General features: G+C 45.0%; 1 protein-coding gene across 5 annotated transcripts in view; it reads right to left on the bottom strand.

Moving 5' to 3' along the window:
- The window catches only part of PGCKA1 (PDCD10 and GCKIII kinases associated 1), a 92,112-nt gene extending 75,730 nt beyond the window's left edge, over window positions 1-16,382 (bottom strand). For 2 of the 5 annotated variants that reach the window (XM_055434858.2, XM_055434860.2), the window contains exon 1: window positions 16,146-16,350. The gene's annotated coding sequence lies outside the window, so the exon portion shown is untranslated. Of the gene's footprint in view, window positions 1-2,730; window positions 2,904-16,145 lie in introns of those variants that run through there. The other 3 variants (XM_055434861.2, XM_055434857.2, XM_055434859.2) reach the window with 3 other exon arrangements.
- Between the last annotated feature and the right edge of the window lie 879 nt (window positions 16,383-17,261).

The raw sequence follows: 17,261 nt of genomic DNA, 5'->3' as shown, positions 1-17,261 counted from the left end.
GCAAGAACACTGGAGTGGGTTGCCGTTTCTTTCTCCAATGCATGAAAGTGAGAAGTGAAAGTGAAGTCGCTCAGTTGTGTCCGACTCTTCTCGACCCCATGGACTGTAGCCTACCAGGCTCCTCCATCCATGGGATTTCCCAGGCAAGAGCACTGGAGTGGGGTGCCATTGCCTTCTCCAGGTTTATTCACTGGACAGTTGAACAAAAGCCAAGGTATTCCCAGATGTAGTGAACGTCAGAGGAGACTTTGTTGCAGTATAAAGAATTCCAGACTCTGAGTTAGCACAATCCGTGGGTTCGAGTTTTGGCTCTCTGAATAATTTAGGGTTATATGATTTTAGCTAGGCCATTAACCTCTCTGGGCCTTAGTTTCCTCATCTGTGTAATGGAGATGGTGAACGAAATGATGTCTGAGACCCTTTTTGGATCCTCCATGTTGGAATGACTGTGGACTGCGTGTTCAAAAGAAGGAGTGATCATGCTGGGGTAGAATGATGAAGAGTTTTCAGGAGATGATTAGGGTGGTTTGCTCATTTTCTGCAAAATCTGATTTCTCAGTTGCAAAAAATCCAGCGGAGAGATTGCAAATGGCTCTGGTAATCTCTGCCTCACAGATAACCACTGCTAGGAATTTTTTCTTCTGGATATCATATGTGATAATTATAACTGTTACTATTGCCACGTTAGGTGCCAAATATAATCATTACTAATTATATTAAAATGGAACATTAAGTATAAATATGTGTTTCTTTAACAAACTTTAAAAAATTTAAGATTATATCTTGGACATCTTTCCATGTCATCACATATACATCTAATTTTTTTTTAATCAACACGGAGTACTGCATTGTATCTGCAAGTTGCAGTTCATTTAACCAGCATATACTGACAACAGATACACTGTTCTTTGTGATCATAAACAATAGTGCAACAAAATTCCTTGGTATCCCCGGTCCAAATATTCAGTCTTGACACCTCCTCCCTCACTTTCCATTTCCAATCCATCACCAGGTCCTGGTGGTTTCACCTAATATCTCAGCAACCCACACACTTCTCTCCACTGAATTCTCTCAGCTTTATTCAAGTGGAGATTCAACGATGTCTCACACAACAGCACCTTACTTGAGCCTAGTCTCCTTTAGCCCCATGTCTTCCTTCTAGCTTCCTAACTTGCAACCAGAGAGGCAAATCTTATTTCCTAGTTTAGGACCTTCAGTAGCTTCTCTCTGTTCCTAAGATACAGAACACTGCCTTGTAATGGTTTTATTGTCGACACTGCACTTTGAGGTCAGCATATCGTTTGGAATTTGTATGTGTTTTACCTGCACCCTAGGATGTAGATTAAATTAGTATGTAGAGTAAATCAGTTACTCAGTCAGGGCAACACACTTCTGAGATGGTTAGTAAGGATGTTATCAGATGCTTATAATTCAGAGGTGGTTTCTACAAGCAAGTTAGTTTCTTTATCTGCCATCAGCACAAAGGACTTGACTAATTAGCAAATAACTGTTAGAAGGCATTTTTCTTTGGTGAAGTCAGTGTTGTACAGGATGTGTGGACAGGCTAGAAACAGTGCTGAGGTATCCCGACTCTTGCATCAAATGGTACCTGGTAGTGATTCAGTATCTGTCCTTCCCAGCGGTTCCCAGGACATGTTGGTGAATACTGCCTTGTCTAGTTCTTGCTGCTTAATTAAACCCTTAGGTTAGCTGAACCCTGTCCCTAGAGGAGTGTTCCATTTGCCTCTAATGAACTTTCCATGAAAGATCTAATTGGAGAAACAAAAGGAACAGAAAGGGGAACTTCATCCAGATTACAAACAGGCTGCATGACTGTTTCAATTTACAGTATTACAACGTAAGGCTAGATTGAGCCTGACGTTTGCTTTGGGGTCAGGTGTGAAGCTGTGGGGAAGGAGACTTGTACCCTCAGCCACCTCTAAATATTGAAGGTTTCAACATCCACCCCAAAAAATCCTAAATAAGATCTTAACTAAGGGTGGGATTGATTGAGGTCAGATTATAGTATGTAACCTAAAAGACCCTGCACAATCTACCTTCTGCCATCTCTCCTGGTCCTCCTCCTGCTCAGGAGACTTCCGGAACACTGTACCTTGGGGGACGTCTGAGCCTACAGCCTGTCTTTGCACCTGAGGACCCACTTTGCCTGATCAGATCCCTCTTACCCTTCCCAGCTTGGCGGGACAGGCTTTCCTCAGAGAAGCCATTCTGGCCTCTCAGGCCAGGTCATGCCCCCACCCTCACAGAGCCCAGGGCAGCTCTCCCTGCGTTCCCTAAGGGAACGGACGATGATTCGTCCTTATGCTAACTGCACTGAGCCCTGTGGTACTGCCTCCAGGCCTGTGTTAATTACCTTTGTATTCCCACTGTCTGGCACAGTCTCTGTGGACATTTGTTCAATAAAGGGCATTTAGATTTTAGACCCCACAGCATCTGTATTTTTTAAAAAAGTTTTTATGGAACTAGGTTCACTAAGCAGAGTGAGCCTTCTAGAATGAAAACACTTAACACTATTAAAAAAAAAAAATCCAACCAAACTCACGAAGTGAAAGGCGAAGGATATATAAAATACAAAGGTGAAGCAATGACCCTCTCTTTTAAAGACTATCCATGCCAACTTAATTCTGTTGAAAACCCTTCACAGACAGGAGGGCCAGAAGAAAGCCACCTTCTTTCTCACTCACTCTGCATATTTCATAGTTTCCTTACCTTTCAGCATTTACAGCAGGATCATTTCAGTATGCAAATAAGTTCTGCTTTCTCAGAGAACTCCATCTTTACTTTGTTTGCACGCATCAAGTCCTTGGCATTCTCCCGACTTCCCACTAATACAAACACAGAATACACTTCACCCCAAACTTCTGTACATGCCGAGGTTCAGGGAGGATTTAAAACTACCCCTGGACAGCTATTTAAGGAGATCATTTTATGATAAGGAAAGTTACATATCTAGTTAGAAATTCCGGGGAAATCCCATGAGTTTCAGTTAGAAATTTCCTGTTATTTCGTGTGGCCTTTGTCCAAGGTAAAGATGAGGAGAGCTGGAAGGAAAAGTGCATTGTTTGAACACCTGCCCTACCCAGACCCTCCCTTGCATCTTGTACCCTATGGCGCTGAAAAATGTGGGCCACAGAGATTGAGAATCAGGTTGATTAAGTATTTACTAAATGCAGACAAATGCAGCTTTACAGATAAGGAAACTGAAACCCAGGGAGGTTTCAGGCAGAGTTAGGATGCAAACCTGATGGGGGTCCAGCCCTCACTCCTGTCTCTTCTGGGAGAGCCAGGCCTGACTCAAAGGGAGTCATAACCCGTTCTTCCTTAAGACTCACTTGGGAAGCACAGGTGACCCCTTGGCTTAGTGAATGGAAGAAAGTGCCTTGGTTTCTCCTGTTGTTGTTAAGTCATGTCCAACTCTTTTGTGACCCCACGGACTATATAGAGCCCACCAGGCTCCTCTGTCCATGGGATTTCCCAGGCGAGGATACTGGAGTGGGTAGCCATTTCCATCTCCAGGGGATCTTCTCGACCCAGAGATCAAACCCGAGTCTCCTGCATGGCAGGTGGATTCTTTACCACTGAGCCGCCTGGGGAGCCTCACACAGTTTCTTTTAAGGGTTCCCATAAACTAAACAGACAGTAATTTACGCACCTGCCAGCAGAGTGAGAAAAGACGTCTAGGGGGACCAAACATGCCTATGATGCAGTCATTTGTGACTAAGAGGATGATTCTGTTTCTGAGTCTCACCCGCTCACACCTGTCAGTGGAGTCCTGCAAGGTGCTGGGGCAGTGAATTCTGGAAATTTGTTTGGTTTACTTGTTTTGCTTTTTGTCTAATTAACTGTTACGGGACAACTGCCTGTCCAGGTTGTAGTTTCAGTAATTTTTTTTCTCTGAAGCTACTTTAGCTTTAACTTTTTTTTGATTTTCTTTTTTTACTAGATCCAGGTCACACTACTTTGGCCCCATTAAACCTTTGATTGCAGGTAATGGCAAGCCACTCCAGTACTCTCGCCTAGAAAATCCCATGGATGGAGAAGCCTGGTAGGCTGCAGTCCGTGGGGTCGCTAAGGGTCGGATACGACTGAGCGACTTCACTTTCACTTTTCACTTTCACACATTGGAGAAGGAAATGGCAACCCACTCCAGTGTTCTTGCCTGGAGAATCCCAGGGAAGGGGGAGCCTGGTGGGCTTCCGTCTATGGGGTCACACAGAGTCGAACACGACTGAAGTGACTTAGCAGCAGCAGCAGGGAATTATAAAACAACCCTCCAACTCTCTCAGTTTCTTGTGACTTTTTCACACCCTCTTTTGTTATCAGGCTCTCCCCCAGATCCACAATTTTCATTTCAACCTGGGCTTCAGCACCACAAAACACTTGCCTTTTAGTAGCTCAGACAATAAAGAACCTGCCTCCAATGCAGGAGACCCGAGATTGATCACTGGGTCAGGAAGATCCCCTGGGGAAGGGAATGGCAACCCACTCCAGTATTCCTGCCTAGAGAATCCCAAGGACAGACCATGGGGTCACAAAGAGTCGGACATGACGGAGCGACTAACACACTCTACCTTTGAAAGGAGAAAGCAAGCTCTGCATCAATAATAGAGACTGAACTCATTTTACAGAGCTAGGGGATCAGGCTTCCATTAGTGGTCTTCTGGGGCTGGGCCTCGGCCTGGGTTGCGGTGACTCTCTGAAGCTTATATCACGTCCGTTCCTAGAATACTTGGCTTCCTTCATCAAAACCAAATCCCAGTGAGGATCATAAAATGTGTCCCATCAAGTATAAAAGAGAATGCACAGAAATTGTACTTAGCAAGCTAAATCTTAGTTCAAGTCATTTGAAATATAAAGCATGGTTTGTTGTTATTACAATTACCATATGGATCCAATGAAATAAGAAAATCAGGCCAGGGAGGAAATCAGGTTTTATGAGGTATTTTCAAGTTTCCATGAAATAGTTACTTGGAACCATCAATATAAACTTTCAACCATCTCTCTGAGTTTGGCACAGTGTATATGGGAGGAAAGAGTAAACCCAAACTTAAAACTGGATAATTTGGATAATTTCTGCCAAAGATCAAATATAAAACCTGCAGAGTACTTCAGTGGATAGAAGATTGGGCTTAGCATCAATAGAATGGGTTCAAACGTTGGCTGGGTGACACCCCTAAATCTCTCTGTGAAAGTGGCATAATATTTAGGTTGGTGAAAAAGTAATTGTGGTTTCAGACCGTGAATTTTAAATCACCATAACTAGGCTCAAACACACTTTTACTATTCAAAATAGGAAACATTACTATCAACACATTTTTGCCAATGAGAAATAAGTTTATTTGTCTAGTGGACCCTTGGAAAGCATTTTCTGCCTCCTGCTGATTGAGGAAGCACTCTTCCTGCAAAAAGTTGTCGAGATGCTTGAAAAAGTAGTAGTTCCTTGATGATAGGTCAGGTGAATACGGCAGATGAGGCAAAACTTCATAGCCCAATTTGTTCAACTTCTGAAGCATTGGTTGTGTGACATGTGGTCAGCGGTTGTCCTGGAGAAGAACTGAGCCCTTTCTGTTCATCAGTGCCGGCTGCAAGCATTGTAGATCTCATTGATTTGCTGAGCATACTTCTCAGATGTAATGCTTCTCTGGGATTCAGAAAGCTGTAGTGAATCAGATGGACAGCAGGCCACCAAACAGCGATCATGATCTTTTTTTGGTGTAAGTTAGCTTTGGGAAGTACTCTTGCCTGGAGAATCTCAGGGATGGGAGAGCCTGGTGGGCTGCCGTTTATGGGGTCGCACAGAGTCAGACACGACTGAAGCGACTTAGCAGCAGAAGCAGCTTTGGGAAGTGTTTTGGAGCTTCTTCTTGGTCCAGCCACTGAGCTGGTCATCGCTGGTTGTTGAATAAAACCCACTTTTCATCACATGCCACAATTCGATGGAGAAATGGTTCACTGTTGTATAGAATAGGAGAAGACAACACTTCAAAATGACAATTTTTAAAATTTTTGGTTAACGCATGAGGCACCCACTTATTGAGCTTTTTCACCTTTCCAATTTGCTTTGAATGCCGAATGATTGTAGAATGGTAGACATTGAGTTCTTTGGTAACTTCTTGTGTAGCTGTAAGGATCAGTTTCAATGATCCTCTCAATTGGTCATGTCAACTTCCAATGGCTGGCTACTGCATTCCTCATCTTCAAGGCTCTCGTCTTCTTTGCAAAACCTCTTGAACCACCACTGCACTGTACATTCATTAGCAATTCCTGGGCCAAATGCATTGTTGAAACTGTGAGTTGTCTTTGCTGCTTTTTGCAACCCATTCTGAACCCAAATAAAATCACTTGAATTTGCTTTTTATCTAACATCATTTCCCTAGTCTAAAATAAATATAAACAGCAAGTAATAAATCATCAGCAAAAAAAAAAATAATAAAAGAAGAAATGTGCATTAAAATGATGTATAACATAACCACCCTTATTTAAGAATGCACCAATATCAAACAGCAAAGTTCAATAATGAAAACCGAAATTACTTTTGTACCAGCCTAATAATTCTACCAACATCCGCTGGATCATGGAGAAAGCAAGAGAGTTTCAGAAAAATATCTATTTCTGCTTCATTGACTATGCCAAAGCCTTTGACTGTGTGGATCACAATAAACTGTGGAACATTCTGAAAGAGATGGGAATCCCAGACCACCTGACCTGCCTCTTGAGAAACCTGTATGCAGGTCAGGAAGCAACAGTTAGAACCAGTCATGGAACAACAGACTGGTTCCAAATAGGAAAAGGTGTACGTCAAGGTTGTATATTGTCACCTTGCTTATTTAACTTATATGCAGAGTACATCATGAGGAACGCTGGGCTGGAAGAAGCACAAGCTGGAATCAAGATTGCTGGGAGAAATATCAATAACCTCAGATATGCAGATGACACTACCCTTATGGCAGAAAGTGAAGAGGAACTCAAAAGCCTCTTGATGAAAGTGAAAGAGGAGAGTGAAAAGGTTGGCTTGAAGCTCAACATTCAGAAAACAAAGATCATGGCATCTGGTCCCATCACTTCATGGGAAATAGATGGAAAAACAGTGGAAACAGTGTCAGACTTTGTTTTTTTGGGCTCCAAAATCACTGCAGATGCTGATTGCAGCCATGAAATTAAAAGACGCTTGCTCCTTGGAAGGAAAGTTATGACCAACCTTGATAGTATATTAAAAAGCAGAGACATTACTTTGCCGACCAAGGTCCGTCTAGTCAAGGCAATGGTTTTTCCCGTGGTCATGTATGGATGTGAGAGTTGGACTGTGAAGAAAGCTGATCGCCGAAGAATCGATGCTTTTGAACTGTGGTGTTGGAGAAGACTCTTGAGAGTCCCTTATACTGCAAGGAGATCCAACCAGTCCATTCTAAAGGAGATCAATCCTGGATGTTCATTGGAGGGACTGATGCTAAAGCTGAAACTGCAATACTTTGGCCACCTCATGAGACGAGTTGACTCACTGGAAAAGACTCTGATGCTGGGAAAGGTTGGGGGCGGGAGGAGAAGGGGACGACGGAGAATGAGATGGCTGGATGGCATCACCGATTCTGTGGACATGAGTTTGAGTGAACTCCGAGAGTTGGTGATGGACAGGGAGGCCTGGCGTGCTGTGATTCATGGGGTCGCGGAGAGTCGGACACGACTGAGCGACTGAACTGAACTGAACTGAATAATTCTACCTATACAAATGTCACAGGACAGTTGGGAAGGTCTAATAAACTCAAGAACTATATAAAGAACTGCTTCATTATAACTAATTGCCTGCCAAAAAATTTATCTCATTTTATATATACACACACACATACGCACACACATATGAAATTTACATGGGCATGCTGATTTGGAACTGTAACATTTGAATTGCCTCTTAGTAAAAGTTTAAAAACTGCTACAATTCAAAGGAATGGGGAAAGTTGCCTGAAAACAAACAAAAACCTGAAACCATCCTTACCACCAAAAAGTATCTTCTTTTTCAATAGTAAAGAATGCAAAGATAACACCCAAACCTAATACAATTCAGAACCTGGTAATCTAGAACCATCTTCACTTCTTCTCTTTCTTTCCTTAGAATCCAACTTGGCAACAAGTGTCATGGGATGAGCTTTGAAAGGCCTCTCAGGTTGGACAGTTCTATTCCCGCAATCCCTGCCTCAGTCTGAGCCCTCCCCTCAGCACCCTCACAACAGGGCTCACGACTGCCAGGCTCTCTGGGCCATCCTTGGTGCTGCCAGATCAGCCTTCCTAAAAAGCAGAATTCCTCAGGATCCACAGAGATTCCATCCGTCTCATCCTGTTTCCCTCTACTCCAAAAACATTCCCCTCCTCTAGTCTAGGAATTCCTTCACCTGCCCAGATAGATGCCAGCCTCAGGGCCTTTTGCTCTTGCTGTTCTCTCTGCCTAGAATATGCTTCCACCAGCCCATCTTATTGCAAATCACTCTCCCATGGTCCCTCTAGTGCAGTGCTTCTCAGATTTTACCATACTTATGAATCGCCTGAACATCTTGTTAAAATGTAGATTCTGATTCAACAGATCTCAGACTGGGGGCAAGACTCTGCAGTTCTAGCCACCTCCCAGCCAATGCTGCTGGCCCCTGGACCCCACTTTTAGGAGCAGACCTAGTGACTCAGTGGGAAAAAAGCGGGGAGGGGGTAGTTCCTGGAGACAGACAGATATGGATTTGAATGCAATCTTTATCAGGCAAATATCTCCATCTGCAGAGGGGGAATATTACCCATTTTATGGAAGGAGGATCTTTTGACTATAAATAGATATTAGCCTTTTCAAATCTCTTTCACTTGGCTCCCCAACCTTATCATCTTGCTCCTTACTACGCTTCTCTGATAATCCAGTTTATTTCTCTTTACTCTGGATCTTGTGTGCTGTGCTTAGTTGCTCAGTTGTGTCCGACTCTTTTTGACCCCCTGGACTGTAGCCTGCCAGGCTTCTCGGTCCATGGAGATTCTCCAGGCAAGAATACTGAAGTGGGTTGCTATGCCTTCTTCCAGGGGATCTTCCCAACCCTGGGATAGAACCCAGGTCTCCCCTATTGCAGGCAGATTCTTTATCATCTGAGTCACCAGGGAAGCCCACTCTGCATCTTACCTGACTTTCTTTCTTTTAGCACATAAATCAAGAAAAAGGAATTCTTAAAGTTAAGTTTTGTTCTTACAAACTTTGAGCTTATAAAACTGTAATACCATCCCTCCCCTGCAGCAGAGTGGGGAGTGGCAATCGAAGTTCCAGTGCTGATTCTGTCAGTCACCAGCTGCATCCCCTGCTGAATGTGAACCAACACGCCTGGGTTTCAATTACTTCACCTGTAAGATTCTGCCTTTGCCTCCTGTGTTGTGAGAGTTAGAGAAACTACATAAAGGGCTCGGCCAATGCAGCAGACTGCAAAAACGGCCACAACACTCTATCCCTGCCTGAATTCCTGCCATGCTCTAATGACTCTGCAGTTCTTTCCATCAAAAGGTAAAGAGTCTATTTCTTCATAAAGTACATTGGAGGAGAAGCGATTTGTGTCCATTTCAGCCTAGGCCTCAAGAAGCCTTGCTCCCATGCTCCTGCTCTCACCCACGCTGAGCCAACATGCCACCAAACGCAGGGCAGCCTGTCATGTGACAGGATGCAGGAGGCCCAGCTGCCCCAAAGGACTCAGCCAGCAGTCAGTGAACACCCACAGGCAGAGCCACCCCGGTGACTGCAGACACATAAGGGAGACTGGACAAGACCAACAGATTTACCAGGTCCAGACTGCTAATCCACAAAGTCATAAACTAAATGAATGGTGGTTGTTTTAAGCCATTATGTTTTGGGGTCTCTGTTATGCAGCAATATATAACTGATACTGTATATATAAGTAATTTCTCCATAAATAGTGGCTATTACAATATTTGGGGGCTTCCCTGGTGGTTCAGTGGTAAAGAATCCACCTGCTAAATGTAGGAGATGTGAGTTCCATTCCTGGGTCAGGAAGGTCTCCTGGAGAAGGAGATGGCAACCCACTCCAGTATTCTTGCCTGGGAAATCCCATGGATGGAGGAGCCTGGTGGGGCCACAGTCCATGGGGTCACGAAAAACAGACACAACTTAGAGGTTAAACAACAACATTTGGCAGAAAAAAAGACACAATGCCAAAAAAAAAAAAAAAGGATTTTCCATATTGCTAAAATTTATATTTCTGGGTCAGTATTTAGGAAGATGGCTGAGCTGGAAACTAGGGTTCATAGATTCTGATTCCAGTAGCTTTTCCAGTTGGCAGCCATATGACCATGGAAACATCATTTAACTTATTTGAGCCTCAGTTTCCTTATCTGTAAGGTAAAGTGGTTAGACCAAATGACTTTTAATTTTTTTGTTTATTTCTAAAAAGGACTGAAGATCCATTTTTACAAAATGTAACACTTATTTCCTTGCTAACAGATAGTTCTGAACACAACTTTTCTTTCTTGTAGACTTTAGGATTTAATCATAGATAACCCTTCCTGCGGAGAAGGCAATGGCAAGCCACTCCAGTACTATTGCCTAGAAAATCCCATGGATGGAGGAGCCTGGTTGGCTGTAGTCTGTGGGGTCGCTAAGGGTCGGACACGACTGAGCGACTTCACTTTCCCTTTTCACTTTCACACACTGGAGAAGGAAATGGCAACCCACTCTAGTGTTCCTGCCTGGAGAATCCCAGGGATGGGGGAGCCTGGTGGGCTTCCGTCTATGGGGTCGCACAGAGTCGGACACGACTGAAGTGACTTAGCAGCAGCAGCAGCAACCCTTCCTGTATTCCCGTCACTGTTCAGCATTTGGTTGTGACTGAGTTTCACACTTATTCTAACAGTCATGCTCTGGATCTAGAAGGTGGCCCTCCTTGCTGTGGACCAGGAATCCAGATAGGCAAGTTCATTAGGAATCAAAAGATGAATAATGCCATGTAAGTTCTAGAGAGAATCAAAGTAAGGGGCTCTTAAATCTTTGCAGGTGCAGGTGGACTTCTTTTACTAATTTCTAGGTTGCAATAAATATTTTGGAGGACTGAGTTGTGCAGTGTGATCACCATACAAGGAGGATACTATTTTATAGCCATAAAGTACAAATAAAATATGCATTTATTGCATATAAATGACCCAAGATACAAAATCAGTTATGAAATGAGGGGAGAAAGACTTAACACCAAAATTTAAAAAGTTTTAAAATTCTCTCATATAGCGATTGACTCTGGGCTTCCCTGGGGCTTCCCTTGTGACTCAGCTGGTCAAGAATCAGCCTGCAATGCGGGAGACCTGGCTTCGATCCCTGGCTTCGATCCCTGTGTTGGGAAGATGCCCTGGAGAAGGAAAAGGCTACCCACTTCAGTATTCTGGCCTGGAGAATTCCATGGACCGTATAGTCTGTGGGGTCGCAAAGAGTTGGACACAACTGAGTGATTTTCACTTTCTCTGGTAGCTCAGATGATAAAGAATCTGCCTGCAATGCAGGAGACTGGGGTTCGATCCCTGAGTCGGGAATATCCCCTGGAGAAGGAAATAGAAACCCACTGCAGTATCCTTGCCTGGAGAATTTCAGACTGACTCTGGAATTAACAAGTAAACTGCAAATACATCCAAATACATGTATACATGTGGCAGTGACTAGGATGGTTTTTCTTTTCTCACAGGCATTCAGCGCCTCTAACATACCACTAGTACATGCTCTAACACCGCCCTTAGCAAATATAATACAGTCTTCCCTATGATATATGGCAGGCCATAATGTGGCCAACTTAGAACGAAAAAAAAAAAGACTGTTCCACCCACTTCTTTTATGTTACATAGTCAAAAGTCAGAGTATTTTTATTCCTGGGAGGAATTAAGCTAAATCAGGAAATGTGTGTACAATAAGGGAGCAACTGTTTATCTTAATTTTGCCTTCAGATAGTTCTTTAGTTGCTAAGTTGTATCTGATTCTTTGCAATTCTCTGAACTGTGTAGCCCACCAGGTTCCTCTGTCCATGGGATTTCACAGGCAAGAACACTGGAGTGGGTTGCCATTTCCTTCTCCAGCAGATCTTACTGAACCAGGGATCAAACCCATATCTTTTGCATTAGCAGCCAAAATTCTTTACCACCGAGCCACCAGGGAAGTCCCTATATGTATAGTTAAGTTCAGTTCAGTCGCTCACTCATGTCTGACTCTTTGCGACCCCATGAATCACAGCATGCCAGGCCTCCCTGTCCATCACCAACTCCCCGAGTTCACTCAAACTCATGTCCATCGAGTCGGTGATGCCATCCAGCCATCTCATTCTCTGTCATCCCCTTCTCCTCCCGCCCCCAATCCTTCCCAGCATCAGAGTCTTTTCCAGTGAGTCAACTCGTCGCATGAGGTGGCCAAAGTATTGGAGTTTCAGCTTTAGCATCAGTCCTTCCAATGAACACCCAGGATTGATCTCCTTTAGAATGGACTGGTTGGATCTCCTTGCAGTCCAAGGGACTCTCAAGAGTTTTCTCCAGCACCACAGTTCAAAAAGCCTCTTGATGAAAGTGAAAGAGGAGAGTGAAAAGGTTGGCTTGAAGCTCAACATTCAGAAAACAAAGATCATGGCATCTGGTCCCATCACTTCATAGGAAATAGATGGGGAAACAGTGGAAGCAGCGTCAGAGTTTATTTTTTGGGCTCCAAAACCACTGTGGATGCTGATTGCAGCCATGAAATTAAAAGACGCTTGCTCCTTGGAAGGAAAGTTATGACCAACCTAGATAGTATATTAAAAAGCAGAGACATTACTTTGCCAACAAAGGTCCATCTAGTCAAGGCTATGGTTTTTCCAGTGGTCATGTATGCATGTGAGAGTTGGACTGTGAAGAAAGCCGATCGCCGAAGAATTGATGCTTTTGAACTGTGGTGCTGGAGAAGACTCTTGAGAGTCCCTTGGACTGCAAGGAGATCCAACCAGTCCATTCTAAAGGAGTTCATAGTTAAGTCTGCATAAAGAAGCACACAGTTGTTGAAATGTGAAAAAAGTATCCGCTCACTCTGTATCAAAAACTTTGTTTTGTGATAGAAAGGAACTAGGTGGGGCTCCAGGGTAGCTCCATTCAATAGGGACAACACTGCAATGGGAAGTGGCTTCTGCTTATGTGCCTGGAACACATGTATTTTGAAATGACATGTAAACTAACTTCAGAGACTTGAGTCACCTGATGCTTTTTGAGTTAATATCTTACATACCTTTGCCCAAGTATCTTTTGAATCAGTTCACCCTCTCCTCTGGCGGGATTTTTCTCAGCACCCACCTTGCTTGTATCTTCCCCATTTCATTCTCACTGCAGTGGAAGTGAACTTTCTCAAATACAGATCTGCTCTGCTTAAAATCCTCTAATGGCTTCTCTGAAGACTGTAAGACCCCTGAAGGCAAGGACTGTATTCCTAGTACCTGGTTGAGTGTCTACAAATATGCTGTCTCCAAGACCAGGTTGGGGTTTCATTCAATTTTCCAGAGCCACTTGTACATGGAGTTTTACTGCCCATGGGAAAATCTGAGACATGATACCCTTTGCCTTATGTTAACACCGTTCACTGCAGCTCAGAAGAGTCTTTTCAAAGATGCTTGATAACACTGAGTTAGTATTTGAGGTATTTAAGCCTATGCTTGAGGATACACATTCACCTGATGGGTGTGTGGCAAGCATACTTTAGGGTAGGGTCATTTTGGTGATATGTGTTCGTTTTGAAGATTCCAGTCTCTGTGGGACCATGATTTTCTCAGATTAGAAAGGGGAGAGTTTCATTTTATTTTCTTAAGTAGCATTTAGCTAATAACCAGACTATGAGACTGTAAGAGGGTGACCCGTCTGACTGGCAGATGGGTGACAGCACAAGTCTGTCCTAGGATGAATCTATTAATTCCTCTTTTCTAGATACCCAGTAAGTCTATCTGCCACCAATAATCAAAATGTGTGCTGTATATGTGTTTGAAGTCACTTCAGTCGTGACCAACTCTTTGCTATCCCATGGACTGTAGCCCGCCAGGCTCCTCTGTCCATGAAATTCTCCAGGCAAGAACACTGGAGTGGGCTGCCACGCCCTTCTCCAGGGGATCTTCCCAACCCAGGGATCAAACCCGTGTCTCTTATGTCTCCTGTATTGGCAGGTGGGTTCTTTACCACTAGCGCCACCTGGGAAGCCCAGTAATCAATATAATACCCCCAAAAAGAGAGAGACAGAGAAAAGGGCAGGAGCTAGGTGCTGTTTTCTGAAGAGCTGAAGAGTTCAAGATTCTGAGTTATTAAAAAAAAAAAACTGTAGAACTAGGGGAATATGACAGTCCAGATGGAGGAAACAGCTACCAAGAATTGGTATTTAACTATTTGGAAACTGAAGTCCATTCCTGGAAGCACAATCAATGGGCTCCCAGGGCACCAAGGGCAGAGCAGTTCCTGGAGCAAGGAGGGTAACCCCTGCTCTGCCCTTGGGCAGATGCTGGATTCGGGCCAGCGCTTAGCCAGGTTGTTTCCAGGTTCAGACAGGGACTAGGTGGGACCTTAGAGGGACTGTTCCATTCCTAGGCTAATGAACATATTTAGTTGATATGCAAGCTACTGTTTTGTTTTAAATTCCAGATATGTAAAAGCTCTTTAGAATCTAGCAAAGACTGGCCAACTTAATCTGTAGATGTTATCACACATCTAAATCTTCAGAACCCTTGAGGACCAGACCCCAGGGTCAGATGCCATGAGATAGGCGCTTATTGCCTACTTGCTGAATCAAAGAACAAGATCATGATGGGCACAGTGAGCCAGGAAGAAAAAGCAGCAGGACCCCGCCTCTGCCAGTGTCTGCTCTGTTTCACCTGTGATCAAGGCAGTTTCCTATAACTAACGCTTCACACTGTAGTGAAATACAAACTACCCCAGCACTCTGCTTGACCTTCAGAACCTTGTAATTGTTTCAGTGATCTGCCTCATGACTGTTGGGATGTCCCAGAGACCTGAGCGCTTAGCCTTAGAAGACTTAAACATGTCTCCCTAAAACAGTGTGAACCTGAAGATTCAGTGGGGGAATAACTGGCAAATAACAGAATCGACTGTCTTTAAAATAAGTGACAACTTTCCACTTCTTTCTCATTCAACTCTCAAACGTTTCTTAAATAGCTTGTTTACAACCACCCAGGAACATACACAGGCCATGGTGAGAAGTGCCATCAGTAATCTCTCCGATATTGACAGAAAGAAAATAAGCATCCTTTTCTTCAATAATTTGAACCACCTCATGGAACACTGACTTTCTCTAAATTCACTGGGCAAACATCTATACCACAATGGAAAATAAAATGTACTAAATTACTAAAGGTAGTTTTCCTTTTTAAGGTTAATTGCAGTGTTTGAGGGAAAAAAAATTTTTTTTTGTCTTATATCATTGGAAAATTCGTTCAGTGGTGGTCTGTGAAAATTTCACCTCATCTGGACTGCCAAGGTCACTGAGACCCAAGTAACTGACCTGGGAGATATTTGCCTAATTATCAAATATTCAGCAAACCATGTGAAACCATTTAACCGTCTGCACCTGGGACCCGCCTTCAACACGCGTTGCTTCCCAGCACTGCCCCCGTCTCCCCCACCCCTACTCATCGCCACCCGGGGCGCCAGCACCCCTGAAGGAGCAAAACCCTGGGACTCAAGGACATTTCAAAGAAACAGCGGCGGTCGCCGTCCATTTCCGTTTTCCTTAAAAAAAAAAGCAAACAAAAAACCAAACACTCAGATGCTTGAAAATGGGGGCAGGAGGGGGTTCTTAGAAATAGTGGGAAATCTTTTGCAGTTTTTCCAATCCAAGTTCTCAGGCACTCTTGAAAGTTCATTAATTAGAGATTTAAACACAGAAGTGTTTCGCACACCAATTAGATGCCAAGCTTTGTAAGCTGTCTTGGTGTTCAGTTTGGGGGAGTTAGTAAAAGTCCCCCCACCTCTCCCCATTCTGCATTTTGCCTCTCTTTCAGAGTCTTTTCTTGAATGACCTGACCTTTCCAAAGCAATCAAACTGAGAACTGCCTCACTCCCACCCCCCACTTTTTTCCTCATGGCAAAAGGAAATAAAGACGCAAAAATACCCGGCGAGAGAAGTGGGGGCAACGAAGCCTCAAAGCCGAGCTCCGCGGAAGTCAGGCTCCGGTGCGGCTCGCGGCGGGGCGGGGAGCGCGGGGCGGGAGACTGGCCCTACCTGCGGCGGCGGCGGCGGCGGGGTCCTGGCGCCCATGGCTTGGCCGGCCTCGGGCGGCCGCGCTGGGGAACGCCGGCGGCTCGGGGCCGCCCGGACCCGCGGGCTCGCAGCTGCCGCCCCGGCGCCGTCATTGGGCCGGCGCGTCACGTGGCCTGGCGCGGGCGAGCCTCCGGGGCCCGCGTAACCCTTTACCTGCGCCGCCCGCGCTGCTCCGGAGGGCTCCCCGAGCCCGACCGCCGACACCCCCGCCCCCGCCCCGGGGCCCAGGCTGGCCTGAGGGGCGCGCCCATCAGAAAATCCCGGAGCTCGGCTTCTGATCGTCGACATGCAGGCTGCATGCCAGCCGCCCGCTCGCTCGCTCGGGGAAACTTTTCGGTGCCTACTTTACGGTCCTGCTGCGGGGAGAGGGGAGCTTCCCAAGACGCGGGACGTAAGCGGGGGATACATAAGTGCACTCCCTGGCAAACTGATGTATCCCCGTTTCTTCCCGTGAACTTGTGGTTTTGTTTCCTCCCCCGTCCTGGCAAGAGCCGCTTACACCTGGCGTACGCACTGTCGCCTGCCTTTCAGGGATAAATATTCTGGGGAAGAGCGCAGACGCTACCAGGATGAGAATTCCCTGGGAAGTTGCATAGCCTCGCCGGCACCCTGGAGACCGCAGTGGGAGTTCAACGAAGTCATGCTCCCCCTGTCCCCCACCTTCCCTCTCTGTTCCTGGGGTGCTGGAACCTCTGTTGCCACACTCAGTCTACCATCCTGAGCTCCAAGCCTGAGCTTGTGGCCATCCATACACTTAAGGTGGGTTGATTTACCCTAAAATAGCACTTAGGTGTTGGAGATTCTTTTCACCTGTGCTTCAAAGTGCGTCGGTGTTGGCCTTGACAGGGAAATATGTTAAGCAAGGGCGCCACCTAGCTTGTCCTTTTCTCTTTCCCCTTCATTCGTTCATTCAGAGAGCGTCAGCATGAAACACTATGCTGGAGAAGCAACAGGGCAGAATACCATT

This window comes from Moschus berezovskii, chromosome 5 (assembly GCF_049115385.1).
Source record: "Moschus berezovskii isolate FMDL1 chromosome 5, NW_MosBer_1.0, whole genome shotgun sequence".
In the NCBI taxonomy this organism is placed as follows: Eukaryota; Metazoa; Chordata; class Mammalia; order Artiodactyla; family Moschidae; genus Moschus; species Moschus berezovskii.
This window is presented reverse-complemented; position numbering and strand designations above follow the sequence as displayed.